The following is a 23430-nucleotide window of genomic DNA, read 5'->3' as shown; positions in this document are numbered from 1 at the left end:
GAGACTATTCTACTTTTTCAGTATAAGTCTGTAAATCAGATAAGATAGTAACGCTGCCAGATCTGCTAGAGCAGGAGAGCAGAGAGAAGAGAAACATTGCTGCTCCAAAGGGTTGCACTGCCTGGTCCTCATGCCAGCATCTCCAGACAGGCCTATTAAAGGAGCCAACTATTTGTAGATAAAATTCTGCAACCTCAATGCCTCTGCCCAAGACGATGGCACCTGTGCTTGGCAATGCCCACAAAGGGTTTCAGATTCTGGGGGAGTAGTGGAATGGCGCTGGGTGTCATAAACAGGAAGAGCACCCCCTCCCCCGCTTGAGAAGGAGAATTAGAGGAGATGACACTGCATGGAAGGTGACTTTGGTGATTGAGCAGAAAGGAGCTCAGCAGATAAAGGACTCGACAGGACAGTGACCACACCCACACAGGCTGAGGGCGACTTGCGAATGGAGGTCTGACTCGGGCAGTGGGCTGCTGGAGACTGGCTCATGGGAGCCAGGATTCGAGAGATGCTGAGGGCAACAAGGGCTCCCCATGGGCCTTGGGTGCTGACAGCTCCCAGATAAGATTGGAGGTTTGGATCTGGAGCTTGGATTGCTGATGAATCGAACAGGAGTGTGTGTGGCTGCAGAAGATGGGGGTGGGGGGGTGGGGGCGCTAGAGGTGAACCCACAGATAATCAGTGACTCTGAAGGAACTCTTTTTTGCTTCTATTTTTCTCTTACTGCAAGGGGCGCCGGGCAACACTAATGTGACTCTTTGTCTAGTTTACGTCAGGCAGAAGTCAACTTCGTATAATATAATTCTGTACTATTATATGACAATAAAGGAATCTTGAATTTATCATTTTTCATGTTATACTTTTGATCTTGAAGTATATAATCAAGAAATCATCTTCTGCCAACATCTTCTACCTCTAAATACTCTGTTATATCTTACCCCTTTAAAGGGAATTTTAACTCAAGTTAAAATTCAGTTAAAACTAAACCGTCTTAAAATCACTAAAGACATAACAATACACAATTGTTAACATGTTATCGTACAGTAATTCAATTTCGAGAGTATTTCTATAAATGATTAATTTTAACCATTAGACTTACGTACAGAATTAGACCATTCAGCCCTTTTTTATATTTTATTTATTTTCCTTTCAACCCCTTTTTTCCTGCCTTCTCCCCATTTTCTTTCATGCTCTTACTGATCAAAAAACTGATCAACCTCCGCTATAAATTTACCTGATGACTTGGCCTCCACAGCCAACTGTGGCAATGAATTCGACAGGTTCCTAATGGTCTGAAGGAAGAAATTTTTCATCACCTGTGTTCTGAAAGGATGTCCTTTATTTCTGAGTCTGTGACTTCAGTTCTAGAAATAATCTCTCCAGAAAGGAAGTCTGCTGGCAATCACTTTATTCATACCCCTCATCTCTAAAATCATCACTCGGCCTCCGTCAGTCTTGGGAACAAAGTTCCATCCTTTTCATCCTTATAACTCAATCCTCCAGTTTTGACATCATTGTGGTAAATCTTTGCCTCGCTTCCAATTTACTGATGCTCCTCCTATAGCTGGATGACCAGACTGCTTCATACTCCAAGCGTGGTCTCACCAACATCTTGAACAGCTGAATCATGAGTACCCATCTTTTTGTACTCTATCCCCTGCCCAATATAAGGTACAAGAAAAACTCACAACCACAAGAGTGGTTGATTGACCGTTCTGGCAGGACATCACACTTAGAATCATAAAGTTGGTTTGAAAGGTTTACTTTGTGCTGGCCTTAATGTTTGTGTTTGTGGCTAAGCAAATATTGAGATAGCCAGTAATAGAGGAAAACTGAAGTGTGGAACTGCTGGTGTCAGAGCATTGAGCAGATATCAAGGACATGCTGGGCAGAGGGGAATGCTTTGGCTTCCCACGTTCTTCCTCCTCTCTTCCCTGTTCCTTTTACCCCACAGCAGCCAACCAACATAGTTACTGATAATGTTGTACTGCATACATCAAACAACCATGAGTTTTGACACCTTCCCGCACCCCCAGTGTTGGAGTCCCACTGCAGAGCAATTCAGGCAATGTGCTTGCCCAAGCTGGTGTTTGTGTACCCTCACATTACCTCACGTTGTGCCTTGCGATGAGGATCGACAAGCCGAACTCTAGAGTCAGGAGCCACATCATCAGACCTGGTTATTTAATAGTCACTTTTTTGTTTCCAATGATGTTTCAAATGCATTTGACACTCAAAACAACTGCAGAGAAAATGATATCATTTACTGCCAGCAGGATACCAGACATTGATCTTTCTGACACACTGCCAATGGTGAATGCTGAGGGAATGTAATCCCTTCTAGTTGTTTAACATCTCAGATTTGGTATCTGGCACCCAAGAACAACACAGACAGTTTATATCACATTGCACTATGGGGAAGCCTATTGCTCGCTCCATCTGCTGGATGCTTGCAAGGTGGAAGGAAATGAGGTGGCCGCCCTTAAACTGCAGCAGATGGAAAGATATGAGGTGTTCTGGATATCCACACATGTAGCCCCAGAGACCTATTGGTGGAAATCATAAATTTATAACAGTGAAACACTGGGTGAAGCATTTGGGCTTCAGGACACCATGACAGGCACTTGCTTTGTCCAGAGATTGTCATTGCGGTTGCAGCAGGTGATGGATTTAAGTGAGAACATCCCTGCAAAGTGCAAACACTTTAAATTAACTTAATTGTTATTGTCATGTGTACAGATGTACAGCAAAAAGCTTTGTTTAGCATGTTATTCAGTAAATCCACACTTCAGTACAACATGTAGCACAATAATGAAACAGAATTGCATAATATGGTGTTATAGTAAGACAAAGTGTGAAGGGTAAACTGTTAGAAATACAAAGTGTAAGGGAAGAGAAAAATATAATGGTGTAGCGAGTTGCTACAGCAGAGAGTGGAGGAATAACACATACAAGGTGGGATTTTAGTCAAGACTGATTTATTGCTCTCTCTGCTCCTGCTTACATCGGCTCAGTTTCCCACCACTGGGCCAGCGGAAGTGACATCAACGGCATTCTGGCCACAGATTGGATGGCTTTCCCGCCACAGGGGCAGTCAGCTGGGGAGAAAGGCCATTAGCCTGCACAGGCCTTGAAAGATCGCCAGGTTCGTCTGCCATTTTGTGTATCAGGACGCCTCCCGGGTACCGGCCTGTGAACAATGGCATAATATTTTACCAGTAAGTTGTCCATTTAAGCGTCTGGTAAGAGCAGGAAAGAAACTGTTCTTGAATCTGAAGGTTCACATTTTCAAGTTCCTGTATCTTCTGCCTGACTGAAGGTGAAGAAGAGTGCGACAATGTTTCCCCAGCCTAACTCAGTGTCCTCATCACTCTGTGGCATTGAGTCACAGAGTCCCACACCATGCAAATAGGCCCTTCAACCCAACTTGCCCATGCTGATCAATGTGCCTCACTCATACGAGACTCGCTTGCCTGCATTTGGCCTATATCCCACTGAACCTCCCCTATCCATGCATCATCCAAAATTTCTTAGACCTTGCAATAATATCTTCCTCAAATGCCTCCTCTGGTAGCTTCTTCCACCACCCTCCGTGTGAAAATATTGCACCAGTTATATATACAGTGCTCCAAGGAAAACATCTACTGATACACCTATGCTTGGGAGCGACTCCTCATACAAAGGCCTTCAAATTAGATGTCCTCAACATCTGCTACATCATTTATTTCTTGCAGATTTGGAAATGTTAAAGTGGGTGTTTAGCAATAGCCATTAGATTCTAATCAACTAATAAATGAAGGTAGTTGATGTTCCCTTTAAATAGTACTCACAGTGGCTCCTTAAGAAGGTGCATTAGCTGAAGTTTTGAGCTCCAATCAGTATCCTGGAGCAGGCAGCTTGCATTTTTTTCTTTTGCCTTCTTAAATGTCAAAACCACGAGCAAAACAATAGATGAGTGCCTCAATATTTTGGGAATAAATGCACTATAAATTTGATACCATCACCTATCGAAAGGTGTAAAATAGCAGAGAGCAAACCAAGAAATTTCCTTTATTCTTTACAGTGGGTTTAAGAACAATACACAATAAAATGGCAGCCCTACCGGAACTGCTGTAACAGTAGTGTTCCCCTCTGCTGCAGACACGGGAGAGCAGAAGACACAGCGCTGTTCTCGAGGGTTAAACTGCCCAGTCCTAATACCAGCTCAAGGGCTTTAAATTGCCAGTTAAAGGAGCCAATGACAATTTTGCACTAGAATTCTGCAACCACAGAGTCTGAGCTCAAGATGGTGGCGTCCGTGCTCGGCAGTGGCCACAAGAGGATTGCAGACTCCAGGGGAGCAGGGTACCAGAAATGGGGAGAACACCCCTGTTGAGAAGATGACCCTCTAGGATGGTGACCACGGTGGCGGACCAGCGGCTGAAGGACTCTAAAGGGAAAATGACCATGACAGAAGACCAGTGAGGGGCTAATTGGCTTGGGGACCCACACAGGCTGCGACCAACGTGTTTTGGGGGCCGGCCTGGGCTGCGGGCTCATGAAGACTGGCTCATGGGAACCAGGATTCAAGAGGGTGGTGAGGGCAAGAAAGGCTCCTGAAGGACCTCAAGCACTGCAGGCTTCTTGATCGTATCGGAGCTTTGGATCTAGAGCTCGATGAATCGAACAGGAGTCTGTGTGGCTGCAGATGCTGCGGGAGCACTGGAGACTAATTCACGGACACTAGTAACTAAAAAGGGACTCTCTTTTGCTTCTCTTTCTCTTACTGTAAGGGGTGCCAGTTGACAATAATGGCAACGCTTTGTCTGCTTTATGACATGCAGAAGGCAATTTTGTGTAATATCACATGTCTATACTATTACATGACAATAAAAGGAATTTTGAATCTTGATCTTGAAGAACCTCACCAGTGTTTGCAGTAGCAATACATAAATCAGTATAAGATGAATGGCTCATCAGTATTCAGATCAAGAACAGACTTTTAATATCTTTAATGTAGAGCAGGTTAATCACCTGGTCTGGAGATTAATCTCATGGTGTAATGTTTCTTTTTGATATAAATTTGTGCAAAAGTGCTGCAATATATGTCACCAACTTTACACCTTCTTTGTACTAACTCTGAATATTTATCTTTTTAATGGTTCTAGTGTTGTAATTTAATTTATATTTATTGCTTCATAGTGTATTTAAAGTACCTCTGTATCTGTGGCAAGAATAATCTATACGACAATAAATTCCCATCTCAATTCAATTACATAAAAGAACATTCTTTTGAAAAGAAGGTTGTTAAATGGAATGCCAGCTTGTACTGTATTAATGTTTCAGACACCCAGATGATAAAAGTAATTAGCAATTACCGTAAATATTTGTGTATAATGCGTTCTGTGTATAATGCGAATCCCCCATTTTTGAGGGGGAAAGGGGGAATAATTTTACCCCCGTCTATAATACAACCCCCCCTCCCCTCACCCACCTGAGTCGTGCTGGCGTCTCTCTGTTCGCTCAGCCTCCTGAGTCACGTTGCTGACTACCACTCGCCTGGACGGCTGCCGACTACCGCTTGCCCACCTGCCTGCAGAAAAAACATTTAAAATTTTACTTTCATGAATAATGTGACCCCCCCTATTTTTGAGGGGAAAAAGGGGGAATTTTTTTTGCATTTTACACGAATATTTACAGTAGTGTTTATTGGATTTACTTGAGCTAAAATGTCATCTGTTATCAGAATTTGAGTGACATCTCTCTATTTCCCCATCATTTCTTCCCACCCTGGAGTTTAGTTCCTTGAAATGGGTACATTTTCAGTCATCACAAGTGACCTTGGCTTAGTTAACATCTTAAGGCTCTTTGGTTACAATGGTTACCACAAGCAAACAAACCAAAGATGATCATCACCTGCCACAAATATCCACATATTGCCAGCAGGGGTCACTACACAATCAATAAATGGAACAGGAGCTGTGATTTTTTTTTAAGCCCAGCCTAAAGGCAGGTCAATGCAAATCAATTGCAGAGCTGATGCACCAGATGCAATCAGTTAACTGTCATCTTCTTTCTTTGGCTTGGCTTCGCGGACGAAAATTTATGGAGGGGTATGTCCACGTCTGCTGCAGGCTCGTTGGTGACTGACAAGTCCGATGCGGGACAGGCAGGCATGGTTGCAGCGGTTGCAAGGGAAAATTGGTTGGTTGGGGTTGGGTGTTGGGTTTTTCCTCCTTTGTCTTTTGTCAGTGAGGTGGGCTCTGCGGTCTTCTTCAAAGGAGGTTGCTGCCCGCCGAACTGTGAGGCACCAAGATGCACGGTTGGAGGCAATATCAGCCCACTGGCGGTGGTTAATGTGGCAGGCACCAAGAGATTTCCTTAAGCAGTCCTTGTACCTCTTCTTTGGTGCACCTCTGTCTCGGTGGCCAGTGGAGAGCTCACCATAGAACACGATCTTGGGAAGGCGATGGTCCTCCATTCTGGTGACCCACCCAGCACTTGCAATCTGTATGGCTGTAACCCAAATAAAAGCTCTCACGACTGAGGGAGAACAAACACGTTTATTAGCTTATAACTATGGGTAGGGTCTCACAGTAGTCTTTGGATGGTTTCTGGGTTTAGGTGGGAAACGAGGGTTATATGTGAGAAGATGGGGCAGAGCTGGGAGGCGGGGCCAGCCATCAGCACAACACAGTTCACTGCATTCATCCCTTCCTATAGAATTTAGAGGCTGTGAATGAAGACAGAGAACATGGGTTCAGAAAAAAAATGATTGAAAAATATAGTTATTTACAAATTTACAGATGTAAGTGGTCTGGGGGATTTGGAGATCATGGTGGAGCACCTTAGCACTGGGGACCTTGGATTCCTTGGGTCTCCTGGTCCTCTTGTGGGGGAGGAGAGGCAGGCTGGGTCTCCAGCTCAAAGGTGGAGAGGGATGCACTTTCCTCCTGAACCAGATCCCCCGAGGCTCTGACTGGGGGCAGAGAGAGTGAGCTCCATGGCTTGCAGAGCACTTGAGGCAACAGACCCTCTGTTCTGGCAGGTGCCAGGTCCACGATGGAGACGGTGTCGTCCCTGCCATTTGGGTATACCACATAGACGTACGTGGTATTGGCGTGGAGCAGTTTCACCCTCTCCACCAGGGGATCGGTCTTGCTTCTCTTCACGTGCTTCCTGAGAAGGACTGGACCAGGAATGGTGAGCCAGGTTGGGAGTGTAGTTCCCGATGCTGACCTTTTTTCAAAATTGAATAGGAGCTCATCAGGAGTAGCGTCGGTCACAATACATAGTAGCTACCGGATGGAATGGAGTGCCATAGGGAGGACTTCCTGCCAGTGTGAGTCTGGAAGGCCTTTGGACTTCGGGGCCAGTGTGACAGCCTTCCAGACCATGGTGTTCTCCTTTTCAACCTCCACGTTCCCCCGGGGGTTGTAGCTAGTAGTCCTGCTGATGCAATGCCCCTCACCAGCAGGTACTGACATAGCTCATCACTCATAAAGGATGAGCTCCATTTGCTATGAATATAGCTAGGATACCCGAACAAAGTGAAAATGGAACCTAGGGCCTTTATGACTGAAGAAGTGGACTTGTCTGGATGTGGAATGGTGAACAGGAAGTGGGAGTACTCATCAATGAGAGAGAGGAAGAAGATGTTCCCGTTCGTGGAGGGGAGAGGTCCCTTAAAATCAACACTGAGCCATTCAAAGGGCCTTGATGACTTGATCAGGTGTGCCTTTGCAGGGCATTAGAAGTGTGGCTTGCACTCCGCACAGACCTGGTCATTTCCCTGATGTCCAGATTGAGCTCCTTGACAAAATGATCCATGGGGGTAATCCCTGGATGGCAGAGCTCAATGTGCCAAGACCGCAGTTGGCTGGTGTGTACAGAGGCACAGCTTCCTCTGGATAAGTCATCTGGAGGGTCATTAAGAGCTCCTAGCTGATAGACAATGTCATAATTGTAGGTGGAGAGCTCGATCCTCCACCTAGCAATCATGTCATTTTTGATTTTGACCCTCTTGACATTTTTAAACATGAAAGTGACTGAGCGCTGGTCAGTGAGGAGCCAGGTAGTGCCTCCAGTGCCTCAGCTTCTACAATGGTTTGAGCCTCCTTTTCCACAGATGGATTCTGGAGCTTGTGCCTTTTAATGTCTGAGAGAAAATGCAACTGGCCTTCCCACCTGGTTGAGGGTAGTGGCCAGGGCTACGACCGAAGCATCACTTTCCACCTGGAAAGGTACATTCCCATCTGCCATGTGCATGGCAGCTTTCGCAATGTGGTTCCAGAGGTAGTAAAAAGCCATTTGGTCATCAGCCGAGAGGGGGATATTAGTGGCTTTTAAGAAAGGGCGAACCTTATCAGTGTATTGAAGGATCCATTGGGCGTAATATGAGAAAAAACCCAGGCGTCTCCTCAAAGCTTTTGTGGTCCTGGGAAGGGGGAGCTCTAAAAGGGGGCGCATCCTATCAGGATCAGGGCCAATGATGCCATTCTCCACCACGTATCCAAGGATAGCTAGATCTTTAGTCCTGAACACGCACTTGTCAGTTATAAGTGAGATTCAGGGCTTTTACCGAGTGGAGAAAACTCTGGAGGTTGGTGTCATGGTCTTCCAGGGTGTGGCCACAGATGGTGAAATCATCGTTGTAGGGGAAGGTAGCATTCAACTCAGACTCGTCCACCATTCTATTCATCTGCCTCTGGTAGATAGAAACCTCATTAGTGATACCGAAAGGGACCCTCCTGAATTGATAGAGATGACTGTTAGCCTCAAATGCTGCCTTGGGACTGGAATTGGATCCGGGAGCGATGCAACCTGTTGACTTCCCCTTGTGCGGCAAACCCTCGCACAATGTCCTTTCTTACCACAGCTGGAACACACTGAGTCTTTAGCCGGGCAACGAGATCGGGGATGTTGGTTCTTGCCGTAGAAAAAGCACTCCCTAGCAGGGGAAGCACTTAGGTTGGGGTAGTGGGAGCAGTTGATCCTTGGAAGGGGGGTCACCTGAGTGAGCGAGCTCACTAGCTTCGACGTCGTTGTGTTTTCGAGCTTGGCCTGTTCCAACAAATTGACCCATTCAACGTGGCTACTCAGGTCCTTCTTATCCGACTCAAGCAGTCGCTGCCTCATATACCTCGAGTGGACCCCCGCAACTAGAGTGTCCCGGATCTGTCCTTCTTCATGAATATGGTCCATAGAAGCTTCATACCTGCCCTTCTTGGCAAGCATCCACAGATCCAGCGGGTAGTCGTCGATGGTCTCTCCTGGCCGTTGACGATGTAGAGCGAGTCAGTGCCTCACTAAGATGTCATTTTGTGACTTCAGGTATCTAGCCTTCAACGCCTCGATGGCAGCATCATATGTGGTGCAGTCCCTGATGACTAAATACCCTTTCATTCCTACCCTCGAAACGAGTGAGGACCTCCTGAGTTCATCGGTGTTGACGACTTCTCTGGTCGCGTTCAGGTAGGCCTGGAAGCAGTCCAGCCAGCACATGAACTCTTCAGCCACGTCAGGGGACAGAAGGTCTATCAGCAGCTCCCCTGGCTTGAGTCACGCTTATATAAAATTGTAGCGTGAATAAAAGCTTTTATTAGAACAAATGCTTTTATTAGCTTATAACTATGGGTAGGGTCTCAAAGTAGTCTTCAAGAAGGGTTCTGGGTTTAGGCGGGAAACCAGGGTAATATGTGAGCAGATGGGGGTGGAGCCAGCCATCAGCACAACACACTGCCTATGAATCCCAGTTCACTGCAATGGCTACATTATTCATTGGGTATATTTGAAATGTTTTGTCACCAAGTAAGAACCCAAATGCAGTGGTTGCTTTACTCTGTATTGGAGAAACTGAGCCAAAAGTCAAAACACCGAAATGCTAGAGGAACTCAGCAAGTCTTGCAGGGTCCATAGGAGATAAAGGTATACCACCGATGTTTCGGGCCTTTTGACTACAATCACAGCATCTGCAGACTCTTGCGTCTCACTCAGAAAGGAGCCAAAAGATTGCTATAGTTAATACTAAAATAGAAATATGGCTGAGTTCCTGGGACAGATCATTATCAGTGGTCTTCGGAATATTAGATGAGCGATAGCTTGTATTCAATTATAAGACGTCTTTCTTTTTCAAGGAAGTAACTGACATGCTCAACATGTGTCCAAGACAGCAGGAAGGAGATGTTTCTTTTATTCATACATGGGAAGTAGATGTACCAGCACGAACAACACTTATTTCTCATCCCTCAATGAAATGCGGAGTCTGGTTACAATATTGGTATTGGCCATGGCCCATTTAATCCATAATTAAATCAATGATGCAGAGCCACCTTCTTTAACCACTGCACTGCATGCAGTCAAGTTCTCATTATCATTCTGTAGGTGAAAGGATCTTGGATTTTGATTTTGTGAAAATGAAGGGCATGGCAAATTTCATATTGTCAGAGTACCTACATAACAATACATATATCCCTGAGTTCTTTTTCCTGTGGTCCAGGTAGAATTTCTTATTAGCGGTGTTATGAGCCCAAAGGACCCCAAAACCCAGCAGCAAGAGACATTCACCAAGACAAGTGGTTTTTGAAACATAAGTTATTTTTAATTATCTTTAAACATGAAAACAGAATCAAGGTTTAACTTATCTCTATACTTAACTAACCCAAATTAACCCCCTTCTAATTCTAAGGGCACATGTATGAAATGTGTGTGTAAACTTAAGAAAAGTCCTTTGGTTCACAGTTCAATCTCACTTCTTCTTCCAGGTTCTCTGGATGCAGGCAATTCTTATACTGTGCACAGAATTTAACATGTATAAAGTTCACTAGGCTTTGGTGCTCAAAAGGTAAATGTTTACTGCTCAGGAAGATTCTTATAGGGTTTGCAGAGAGATATTTGTTGTTCCAGGAATTCCACAACTGAGGTACAACCATTAGTCACCTCAAGGTTCTCGCTAATGAAACTCGCCCCATCAGGGATTTCCAGATGGTAACTCCTTTCTTCAAGCTACCACAGAGTTCCTTTCTGTTCCCTTATTCCAAGAGAGACATCAAACAGATAGCACTTCCAGCCGTCTGCCGCTCTGGAACTTCTCATCAGTTTCAACCAGCTTACTGGCTTGTACTGTTTGGCTGCTTTTCAGTGTCACCCGAACAAGCTGAGAGAGCTTGCTCAACTTGTCTTATCTTTCTCTCTCTCTCTCCAACTGCCAGAAAGCCCATGTGACTCTCTCACTTGCAAAAACCCCCACCTTCTTCAGCAAACAACAGGAGATCTTCTCCTTGGTCAAGATGTTGTCTTAGGTAAACAAAACCCAGGAGTGACTTTTCTGTGAGCACTTTGCAGAAAGGTACTTGTAGCCAGTTTGTCTCCAGTCCATTCATTTTATGTCGCCAGTTCAATTAGCACCTACTTGTGAAATGTGCACCACATTCTCCAGATATCCTGCAATGTTATTGAATATGAATTCTTCAGTCTTTCAAATAAGATCTGTTTTAAAATGTGTGCATGTATGTAACTTCACTCTAAATCTTACAAATGCCCCAAAATATTTATCCTTTACACCGGCAACTGTAAAGCTGTACTCAATAAAAAAAAAGAAATATATACAAAAGAAAGAAATGTAAACAAACTGACTATGCAAATACAGAAAAATAAATATTCAGTAATAAATAACGAGGAAAGTAAGAGGCCTGAAATGAGCCCTGATTGAGTCTGTTGATTTGATTTGGAATCTGATGGTTGAGAGTTAACAATTATTCCGGAACCTGGTGGTATGAGTCTTGTGACAGCTATACCTCTTTTCTGATGGCACCAGTGAGAATTGTGCATGTCCTGGGTGGTGTGAATCCTTGATGATTGCTACTGCTCACCGATGGCAGCGTTCCATGGAGATTTTCTTGATGGCGGGGAGAGTTTTGCTGGTGATGTACTGGATTGTGTCCATTTCCTTTCACAGAGCTTTTCGCTCAGAAGTATCCACTTATTGGCACTTCCACACCAGGACGAGATGAAGTCAAGTCAGCACACTTTTCACTGCACATCTGTAGAAGTTTTCCCATGTTTCCAATGTAATACTGAACCTCTGCAAACTCCTGAGGAATGGGTCTAGGAAAAGTCCTCCAATAATGACTTCCAAGAATTTAAATTTCTTCACCCTCCACCTCTTGATGCTCCAATGATAACTGGTTTTCCCTTCCTAAAGACAGGATGTGTGTCTAAGAAGAAAGAATGCAGCCGATGTTTCTGTGTCCTTGTCTATTTTGGTGGCTATTGTGTCAGGCTTGAGAGGTGTTGCAATAGTTTTGATGAAGTTCTACGGTATACCACATAACTGGTATATAATGCAGCCACATTGTGACCAAGGAGGAGAGAATGAATACAGAAAATGCTGGAAATATTCAGCAGGTCAGAGAGTATCTGTGGAAAGAGCAACAGCTTTTATTTGGGATTTCCAGCATGTGCAGTTTTTGATTTGCTGGAGGGATGAGTGTTGTAAGTGAATGAATCGAAGAGACCAAGCTGATTTGTTCTGGCTTTGAGCTTTTGTATTGTTGAGAACAAACTGTCGAGTCCAACTACAATACTGGCATCAGCGATGGCCTATGCGTTATAGAAATTTTAGTGTGTTTGAGTGAAAACCCCTTTATTACATGACCAAATAGAAATTGTAACAACATTGTAAAACTGACGGTGTGTGGCAGCACGCCATTAGGCAGGCGAGCCAGCCCCGCATGTCACGCACGCGGCAGGGCAGCTGGCCAAAATGGCACCATCAGGGGTTTCTCCTCATCCTCGGCACCAGGCTCAGAAGCCCGCGCTCTGCAGCCCACGTGATGCCCCGGTGACGTGAGGGCCCCCGGCGCGGTTCTCAGCCAGGTCTGAGCTGGGAGCATATGACCAGCCAGGCAGACCTCAATAAAGGAGTTTATGCTCACTGAACTCAACCTGTCTGGTTGTGAGATCATTCAGTAACAGAGTAGCCATCGCTACATTGGTGACCCCAACAGGTTCAAACGCCTTTGAACCCAATATGAACGACTCTTTGATCAATGCTACGGCCATCAAGCTTCCTGGCTTCTGGGTTCAGGAGCCTGAGACCTGGTTCAGCCATGCAGAGGTTCAGTTTCACCTCTGCCAGATTTCATCAGATACGACCAAGTTTTATCATGTGGTTGCCGCCCTGGACCAGGCCACTGCCAAACGAGTGCTGCACCTCGTTCAGTACCCACCCGCAAAAGATAAATACGGAACCATCAAGCGGGTGCTCACTGGCTCCCTCGGCCTCTCCAGGCACCAGCATGCCGCTCGGATGCTGTGCTTTGATGCCTTGGGGAACATAACTCCAATCGAGTTGATGGACAAGATGCTCGCACTCATGGGCGATCACACCAACTGCCCACTCTTTGAGTGCATCTTCCTTGACCATATGCTCAAAGACATCCAGCTGTTACTGTCCTAGGAGAGCTTCGACGACCCTAGGACGGTCGCTCAAAAGGCTCAGGAGCTATGGCTTGAACGATTCCCAGAGGGCTCAACAGTCCAGCAAGTTACGAGTTCCAGCCATGACCATGCCAAGCCTTCCTCTAGTGCTGCAGAGGAACACTTGGCCCCTCCAGGGGCCTCAAAGAGCATAGCCAGAAGCAAGCCATCCAGTTCAGGCCTCTGCTTCTTCCACAAGTGCTGGGGAGCCAAGGTTCAGAAGTGTCTTCAGCCCTGCTCGTTCCGGGGAAACGAGCAGGATGGCCATTGTTAATGGCTGCGGCAGCTGGCCAAGAACACAGCCTTCTCTACCTGTGTGATGCAATCAGCAGCCTTCCTCGTCGACACCAGGGCCAAGATCAGCATCATCCCGGCCACAGCCATCAAGTCCCTGGTCCGGCCTTGAGGACCTCCACTCCATGCAACCAATTTGATGGCAATCCAAACGTATGGTAACAAGTCCGTCCACTTCCAGATCGGCCAGCAGAAGTTCTCGTGGAGGTTCACCATTTCATCCCTCCCAACATCCATCCTGGGTGTCGACTTCCTCCTCGCCCACAGACTCCTGGTCGACCCCTGAAGTAGGCGACTTGTCGATTCCCATACCTTCCAATCCGTTCACCTCAACACCTCCCGCACAGAGATGGCCACGGTCAGCGCACACAAGGATGAGTTTCAGCACATCCTGGACGAGTTCCCATCCCTACTCAAGCTGCAGTTCTCCGCCGCCTCACCATGCCATGGGGTGTTTCATTATATCCCCACCCAAGGCCCGCCGGTCCATGCCAAGGCATGCCAGCTCAAGTCGGAGAAGCTCCAGATAGCGAAAGAGGAGTTTTCGCATCTACGGGAACTGGGGATCATTCGACGCTCCGACTGTCCTTGGGCCTCGCCGTTCTACCTGGTCCCAAAAGCCTCCGGTCGCTGATTATCTATGGCTTAACGACACAACAGTACCTGACCATTACCCCATCCCTCTCATTCAGGACTTTACGGCCAACCTGCATGGCGCGAGCATGTTCTCCAAGGTCAACCTGGTGCGCAGGTATCATTAAATCCTGGTGCACCCTGAGGACATCCCTAAAACAACCATCATCACCCCCTTTGGCTTATTCGAATTTCTACGCATGCCTTTCAGGCTCAAGAACACTCTGCACAGACCTTCCAGTGCCTCATGGATATGGTGGGCAGGGATTTGAATTTTGTGTTCATTTACCTGGATGACATTCTTGTCCGCCAGCAGAGATCGGGCACAACACAAATCTCACCTGCGCACCCTCTTCTCCCGACTGGTCGACTTCGGACTAACGATCAACCTGGCCAAATGCCAGTTCAGGAAAGACTCCATGCAGTTCCTGGGCCATATCATCAAGGCCGCTGCAATCAGAGAGTTTCCACGCCCGGACAACCTCAAGGGGCTACAAGAGTTTGTGGGTATGGTCAACTTCTATAATCGATACAGTCCAGGCACTGTATGCATGCAACCGCTCTTTGCCCTCATCGTCACCAAGGACAAGACACTCGCCTGGACTCCAGTGGCCAACAGGGCATTCGAAGCCATGAAAGTTGCCCTCACGAAGGCTACCCTGCTCATCCACACACACACCAACCTTCATATGGCGCTCTCCATCGATGTCTCTGCCACCGCTGTCGGTGCCATCCTGGAGCAGCAGCTTAACAGACAGTGGAAACCACTGGCATTCTTTTGCTGACTTCTTCGTCCGCCAGAGCGCAAGTATAGTGCTTTTGACTGTGAGTTGCTGGGCACGTACCTCGCTGTGTGTCATTTTCGCTATTTCTTGGAGGGGAGGCCTTTCACCATTTTTACCGACCACAAACCCCTCACTCAGGCGCTCGCTATGGCTAGAGATCCCTGGTCGGCCCACCAACAGTGTCACCTGTCCTTTGTGTCGGAGTTCACCACCAGCATTCGGCACAAGGCGGGGAAAGACAACGTAGTTGCCGACACGCTCTCCTGACTGGCCATTTGCTTGCTGACACCCGGCCTAGACTACGACCAGCTTGCCCGGGATCAGAAGTCCGACGAGGAGACGCAGGCCTTCAGGACTGCCATCATGGGCCTGTGGTTCCAGGACCTCCTGACTCTTCATGGTAAGGGCACGTTCTGTGCGATGTCTCCATGAGCATCCTGCAGTGGCGCAAGCAAGTCTTCCACCATATCCATGACCTTTCCCACCCTTCCATCAGATCCATGGTTCGTATGGTGGAAAAACGCTTCGTCTGGCATGGGCTTCGAAAGCAGATTGCTGACTGGGCCAGAATCTGCACACATTGCCAACTTTCCAAGGTAGACGGGTACACCAGAGCACCCATGCAGGATTTTGAACACATCTGAGAACGTTTCAGCCACATACATGTGGATATTGTCAGCCCCTTACCTGTTTTCTGAGGTAACCTTACCTTTTCACGGTGGTAGACTGCACCACTCGTTGGCCCGAGGCGATCCCGATGCCAGATGCCTCCACGGACTCCTGCTCCCGAGCACTTTTGACCAGTTGGGTTGCCTGGTTTGCCATCCCAACCCACCTCACCAGCAACCGTGGCACGCAGTTCACCTCCGCGCTCTGGGCACAGCTTGCCAACAGACTGGGAATCGAGCTGCATCACACAACAGCTTATTACCCACAGGCCAATGGACTGGTCGAGTGATTGCACCATCACCTTAAGTCGGCATTTATGGCCCTCCTCACTGGCCCCGACTGGGTGGATGAGCTGCCTTGAGTACTCCTGGGGATCCCCTCGACACCAAAAAAGACCTACAGGCATCATCGGCCGAGCTGGTCTACGGTGCACCGCTAGCCCTGCCCGGTGAGTTTATCAATGCACCTCACAACCCGCAACAGTCACCACACGGTTTACTTCCCCGCCTCTGGACCCAGTTGGACTCCTTCACACCCCCACCACGCCCAGACATGGCACATGGGCCTCTTACATCCCCAGTGAGCTGTATTCTGCAGAGTATGTTTTTATCAGTGCTTGTTATCAATGCCAACCTTCCCATCACTGACATGCTCTTTAGCAGCCCCTCCAATTAAATACTGTGGCCTTGAAACCAAGTAAAATATTGATATATCCTAAAGTTGGAGTTTCATTCCCTAATACCACAAAGCCTTCTCACCATCAACAAGACAAGCATGTGAAAGAATATTCTTCACTTGCTTGGACGAGCATAGATTCACTACGAAAGAAGCTTTAATGCAATCCCACAGAAAACAGCTGGGCTAATTGGAACCCCATCCATCTACTTGAATGTTCATTTGTTCTACAACTGGAACAACATGGCTACATCATGTTCAGAATGTACATTATCAATTCACAATTTCTTCATCAACAATATCCTCCAAGCCTGCCGCAAAGAGAACAAAACCATCAGGTGCATTGCAACATAAGCATGAGGAGTTCCCTCTAAATTGCACACCATCCAGATTTATGAACATATCATTTCTTCAGTATTGTTGAGTCACTGTGGCCTTTACCAACATTGTGAGGGTAACACAATGCACTTTAAAAAAAAGTGACCCATTAGCAATGAATGAATAAATAAAACAAACCACCCTAGTCTTCCATGTTAAACCAAAACCAGAGGGTAGGCAGAGGGTACAAAAACAAAGGCGAGAAATCAGACTGCTCAAACTACAGGGGAATCACGCTGCTCTCCAATGCAGGCAAAATCTTCGCTCGGATTCTCCTAAATAGAATAATACCTAGTGTCGCCGAAAATGTTCTCCCAGAATCACAGTGCGGCTTTCGCGCAAACAGAGGAACTACTGACATGGTCTTTGCCCTCAGACAGCTCCAAGAAAAGTGCAGAGAACAAAACAAAGGACTCTACATCACCTTTGTTGACCTCACCAATGCCTTCGATACCGTGAGTAAGAAAGGGCTTTGGCAAATACTAGAGCGCCTCGGAAGCCCCCCAAAGTTCCTCAACATGGTTATCCAACTGCACAAAAACCAACAAGGTTGGGTCAGATACAGCAATGAGCTCTCTGAACCTTTCTCCATTAACAATGGCGTGAAGCAAGGCTGTGTTCTCGCACCAACCCTCTTTTCGATCTTCTTCAGCATGATGCTGAAACAAGCCATGAAAGAACGCAACAATGAAGACGCTGTTTACATCCGGTACCGCACGGAAACTATAGAGAAACTATAGAGAATGCAATGCACATTTCACAAGTAGGTGCTAATTGAAATAATATCATGAATGAATGGAGTGTTGTCTTTTAGCAACAAGCAGGAGACACACTGTCTATTGATAGTTCTTTGCAAGGGTTTTGACAGAGTGCACAGAAAGTTCAATCTTGTTGACCTAAAACAACAGATTGACCGAGGAGACTAACTTTTATTGTTTGCTGGACAAGGTCAGGGGTTTTTGCAAGTGAGAGAGAAGAGCATGTGGCTGGCAGTTGGAATCTCAGAGAGAGGGAGAGACTGAACAGTGTCAGCCAGGAGAAGCTTGTCAGAACTGAAACAGAAGCTCCAGAGTGGCGGATGGCTGGAAGTGCTATCTGTCTGATGTTTTTCTTGGAATAAGAGGAACAGAAAGGTACTCTATGGTCGCCTGAAAGAAAGAGGTTATCATCTGGAAATCCCTGAAGGGGCAAGTTTCATCAGCGAGATCTTGAGGTGACTAATGGTTGTGGAAATCCTGGAACAACAAATATCTCTCTGCAAACCCTATAAGAACCTTCCTGAGCAGTAAACATTTACCTTTTGAGCACCAAAGCCTGGTGAACTTTATACATGTTAAATTCTGTGCACAGTATAAAAATTGCCTGCATCCAGAGAACCTGGAAGAAGAAGTGAGATTGAACTGTGAACCAAAGAACTTTTCTTAAGTTTACACACACATTTCATACATGTGCACTTAGAATTAGAAGGGGGTTAATTTGGATTAGTTAAGTATAGAGATAAGTTAAACCTTGATTCATGTTTATAGTTATTTAAAAACAACTTTTGTTTAAGTAATCATTTGTCTTGGTGAATGTCTATTGCTGCTGGGTTTTGGGGTCCTTTGGGCTCGTAACAACCCTTAAAGAGGCCAAGTTCCCAGCACACCTCCCCCCCTTTACCAAACAGTAACTGTTCCAGTTCCGCAGCAGAGAGGCTGACCTCCCAAATGTACAAACTGTGAACTCAGCACCTCCGAACACCAGTTCTGTGGGGGAGGGGGTCATGTAGTGGGCTACACTGATCCACAAGTGAACTGGATCATGGAGGTGTAGGCTTGCACTGGCCTGACATCATAATGGGCCCAATGGGAGGGACTGAAAAGGATCATGGGAGTGGGGCTGATAAGCTCTGTGAGAGTTCCAGTCAAGTCAGTTGGTTGGTTCAACTCACTCACAGCTTCTGTGTGGTTTTTCTTTCATTCGCTCCACAGCACACCGACCACAGGCTCATCATTTTTCCCCTTATTTTAATGCTGCATTCTGTTGTCTTGCACTTTACAAATTAGATTAATCCTCCCTACATACTGCTACTGATTATTGCAGATCTTCTGATGTATTCAAGTCAGCTCCCACAATTCTCAGGCCTACTCCCTTTCCACACTTTATACTTGGTTAGTCTATTTTCCCTCAGGTCCACTTCCAGGAAATGTATCAGCATGGAAGTAAAATGCTGAAAGCCTGTGGCTCTGAATCAATACCAACCACTTCCTCCAGAGCCACCATTCCTATACAACTAATCAACAGCCTTTTCTGAACGTTCAACACCTTCACTATTTCATTCCTAAAGTCGGATGCCCACATTCAGCAGGCAATTGTACTAGATTACACAAAAGTCAGTTTACTTGTCACCATAAATTAATGCAACACGACAAAAATAAATAAATATAAATTCAAGTCAATATGTGCACATATAACCCTGGTTTCCCGCCTAAACCCAGAACCCTTCCAAAAACTACTGTCAGACCCTACCCATAGTTATAAGCTAATAAAAGGATTTGTGCTCCCTCCAGTCGTGAGAGCTTCTTTTTGCGCTACAATTTTATTAATTTATTCCCAAAACGATGGAAGTGCTACTCAAGCCAGGGGTGCTGCTGATAGACCTTCTGTCCCCCGACACGGCTGACGAGTTTATGTACTGGCTGGACTCCTTCCAGGCCTACCTGAATGCGACCAGAGATGTCTTCCGCTCCGATGAACTCAGGAGGCCCACACTCATTTCAAGGGTAGGAACATAGGGGTATGTAGTCATCAAGGATGGCACTACATATGATGCTGCCGTCAAGGCTTTGAAGGTTCGGTACCTGAAGTCACAGAACGAGGTCCTAGCGAGGCACTGACTTGCCAGTGGCCAAGAGAGACCATCGATGACTACCTGCTGGATCTGTGGACGCTTGCCAAGAAGTGTAGGTTTGAAACGGCGACAGGCCACATCCATGAGAAGAACAAATCTGGGACACGCTAGTTGTGGGGGTCCGCTCCAAGAACCTGAGGCAGTGACAGCTAAAGTCGGGAAAGAAGTACCTGGGTAGCCACGTTGAACTGGCCAAAACACTGGATCAGGCCAAGCTTGAGAACGATGACCTCGAAGCCAGCGAGCTCACTCACCCAGATGATTCCTTCCAAGGACCGGCTGCTGCCACAACCCCAGCCCTTACAGCTGCTGCTTCCTGTGCTAGGGAGTGCTTTTTCTGCGGCAAGAGCCAGTGGCCCCGATCTCATTGCCTGGCTAAAGACTCAGTGTGTTCCAGCTGTGGAAAGAAAGGGCATTGGGCAAGGGTTTGCTATGAATGGGGAAGTAAGTCCATGACCTGCACTTCTCCCTGATCCGATTCCAGCCCCATGTTGTCTGCCCTGAATTCACCCAAACCTACTTGCTGTGCTACACACCAATGGAGGGTGGCAATGAGGAAACAGTGCAAAAAGGCTCGCCACCATCTTGCCGTGACCTGAATTCAAACTCATCGCTAACATTGTCAGAGGAGGAAGGAGGGTAGCCATCTTGCCACACCCTGAGGTTGACACCATCTTACCTACACAGGGCAACCCAGGACGATGGGGGCTACTTGAATGAGGAGTATGGAGTCTCTGGGGTCCTAGCCTCAATGGTCCTTGATCAGGACAGACCTCACCAGCTCAGCAATTCCACAGTGAGTGAGAAGGTAAACGGACATTCCACTAAATGCCTAATCGACACAGGCTCTACTGAAAGCTTCATACATTCATGGACTGTGCAAAAATACAATCTAAAGATGTATCCTTCCAAGTATTGCATATTCCTTGCATCTCATTCACATTCTACGTGTATTCAACAACATTGTACAGTACATCTGTCGTTTGAGGGGATGGGGGGGGGGGGGGATATTCTGTAAGATTCACCTGTATATACTTGATGAATTGTGTGCTCCAGTGTTGTTTGGTCTGGAATTCCTGTGTCACCTTCAAAGCGTGATCTTGGAGTACTCTGGTTCCCTCCCCGAAAGAGTTTGGTCGCTAAAATCAGAACCCACAATCAGCCTCTCAACACTGAATATTGACTCCTCGCCTGTCTTCCTGAATAGGTCCTCGGATTGCTAACCTATTGCTACCAAGAGCAGGTGGTAAAGCACAGCAGACCAAGATTTCATAATGTCTGAGACCATGTCTACTTGATGAAGGTATCATCGAACCTAGCACCAGCCCATGGAGAGAGTAAGTGGTAGTGGTAAAAGGGGAAAACGAGTCCAGGCTAATAATTGACTATAGCCAAACTATTAACCAGTACACACTCCTGGACACATACCCCCCTCCCCGAAATTTCAGACGAGGTGAATGATATTGCACTGTATTGGGTCTACTCAATCATCGACCTGAAAGCTGCTTATCACCAGCTGCCAATCCTTCAGAGGACCGTCCATATACGGCATTTGAGCTAAAGGTCATCTCTATCAATTCTGGAGGGTTCCTTTCAGTATCACTAATGGGGTTTCTATCTTCCAGATGCAGATGGACAGAATGGTGGGCAAGTATAGGTTGAAGGCTACCTTCCCCTACCTTGATAATGTTACCATCTGTGGCCACACCTTGGAAGACTTTGATGCCAACCTCCAGAGTTTTATCCACGTAGCCAAAGCCCTGAACCTCACTTATAATTCTGACTATGGCGTATTCAGGACTAAACAGCTAGCTATCCTTGGCTACGTGGTGGAGAATGGCATCATTGGCCCCAATCCTGATAGGATGGGCCCCCTGTTCCCAGGACCACAAAGGCTTTGAGATGCCTGGGGTTTTTCTCATATTATGTCCAGTGGATCCCTCAATACGGTGATAAGGTTTGTCCTCTCTTAATAGTCACTAATTTCCCCCTCTCGACTGATACCCAAATGGCTTTTCACTACCTCCAGAACCACATTGCACTACTATGTACCACGACCAACGCTACTCCTCACGAGCGCCTATTCAATTTCAAAAGAATGTTGGCATTGGGAACTACACTCCCAACCTGGCTCACCACTCCTGGTCCAGTCTTTCTCAAGAAGCACATGAGGAGAAGCAAGACCAATGCCCTGGTGGAAAGGGTGAAACTGCTCCACAATAATCTCACGTATGCCTATGTGGAGTACCCGGATTGCAGGGAGGACACCAACTCCATCAGGGACCTGGCACCTACTGGAACAGAGGATCCATTGCCTCAGGTGCCCTGCAAGCCATTGAACTCATTCTCACCCACCCCCCCCCACCCACCCAGTAAGGGCCTCAGGGGATCCAGTTCAGGAGGTAAGTACATCCCTGTGCACCTTTGAGACAGAGACCCAGCCTGCCTCTTCTCCTTCACAAAGGGACCAGGAGACCCAAGGAGTCCAAGGCCTCCCAGTGATAAGGTGCTCCACCAGGATCTCGAGACTGCTTAAGTCTGTAAATCTGTAAATCACTGTATAACTTTTTTTTCTGAATCCATAGTCTCTGTCTTCATTCATAGACCCGATTCTGGAGGAAGGGGTGAATGCAGTAAGAGAATGGGATTCACTGTGCGTTGTGCTGATGGCTGTCCCTGCCTCCCAGCTCCACCCCCATCTTCTCACATATAACCCTGGTATTCCACCTAAACCCAGAACTCTTCCAAAGGCTACTGTGTAACCCTAGAAGCTTATAAAAAGAGTATGTTCTCCTTCCAGTCATGAGAGCTTTTATTCACACTACAATATGAAGATGTAAACAGAGATATTTGATACACCCCACAGGAGAACAAATTATATCCTGCTTTAATAAAGCTACGCAACAAAACAATGTGAGTATTAGCAAGATTCTTCAAAAAAATGAAAACTAACAAAACTTGCAAATGCTAGAAGTCTGAACCAAAAACAAAGAAAACATTGGAAAGCAGATTAGACAGGAATACTGGTCAGAATGATCGTTAACATTTCAGATGAAAGGCCCTTCATCAGAACTGAAGTGTAAAAATAGGTTGAAGTTACAGAAAGGGTGGGTAATGGATGGCCAATCAAAGGACAAGGATGAAGCTACAGCCACCATGATGTAAATTGCTAATAAAGTCATCTGACTGACAGCATTGCAAGGATGATTTGAGACAAGGGGAGAGCACAAATAGACATAGATGAGCAAAGAAAGGGAGGTCATACTGGAACCCAATATGGAGTCCTGAAGCCTAAAATGGGCCCAACTGGCAGTTGGAGTGCAGACTCTCAATTTTACACTAGACCTCATTACAACAGTGTAGGTGAGTAGAGCGATAGGCCAGAGTGGGAGTGGGATAAATAATTCAAAAGGCAGGCAACAGGAAACTCTGTATTCAGGTCGGCTCCCACAAGTCTCAGGCCTCCTCCACTTCCACACTTTGTACTTGGTTAGTCTATTCTCCCTCAGGTCCATTTCCACTAAATGTATCAGCATGGCAGTTGAAAGACAGGTTACCCTGTCAACTAAATCAGGTATTCTGTAAAGCAATCACCCAATGTGTTTCTTCCAACAGATGTCAACTTCCCTGCTGATATAAATTAGA

General features: G+C 46.5%; 1 long non-coding RNA gene across 1 annotated transcript; it reads right to left on the bottom strand.

Annotated features, from left to right (window-relative positions):
• Nucleotides 1-2964: 2964 nt before the first annotated feature.
• LOC138753009 (uncharacterized) lies at nt 2965-18699 on the bottom strand. Its single transcript, XR_011351005.1, has 3 exons — nt 18595-18699; nt 5477-5575; nt 2965-3193 (listed from the first exon to the last, which is right to left on the bottom strand). It is a non-coding gene; the product is annotated as an uncharacterized lncRNA (long non-coding RNA).
• Nucleotides 18700-23430: the final 4731 nt, after the last annotated feature.

The sequence above is a fragment of the Narcine bancroftii genome, chromosome 1 (assembly GCF_036971445.1).
Source record: "Narcine bancroftii isolate sNarBan1 chromosome 1, sNarBan1.hap1, whole genome shotgun sequence".
NCBI classification, from domain to species: Eukaryota; Metazoa; Chordata; class Chondrichthyes; order Torpediniformes; family Narcinidae; genus Narcine; species Narcine bancroftii.
Note: the sequence above shows the minus strand (reverse complement) of the source record. Positions and strands in the feature narration are given on the sequence as shown.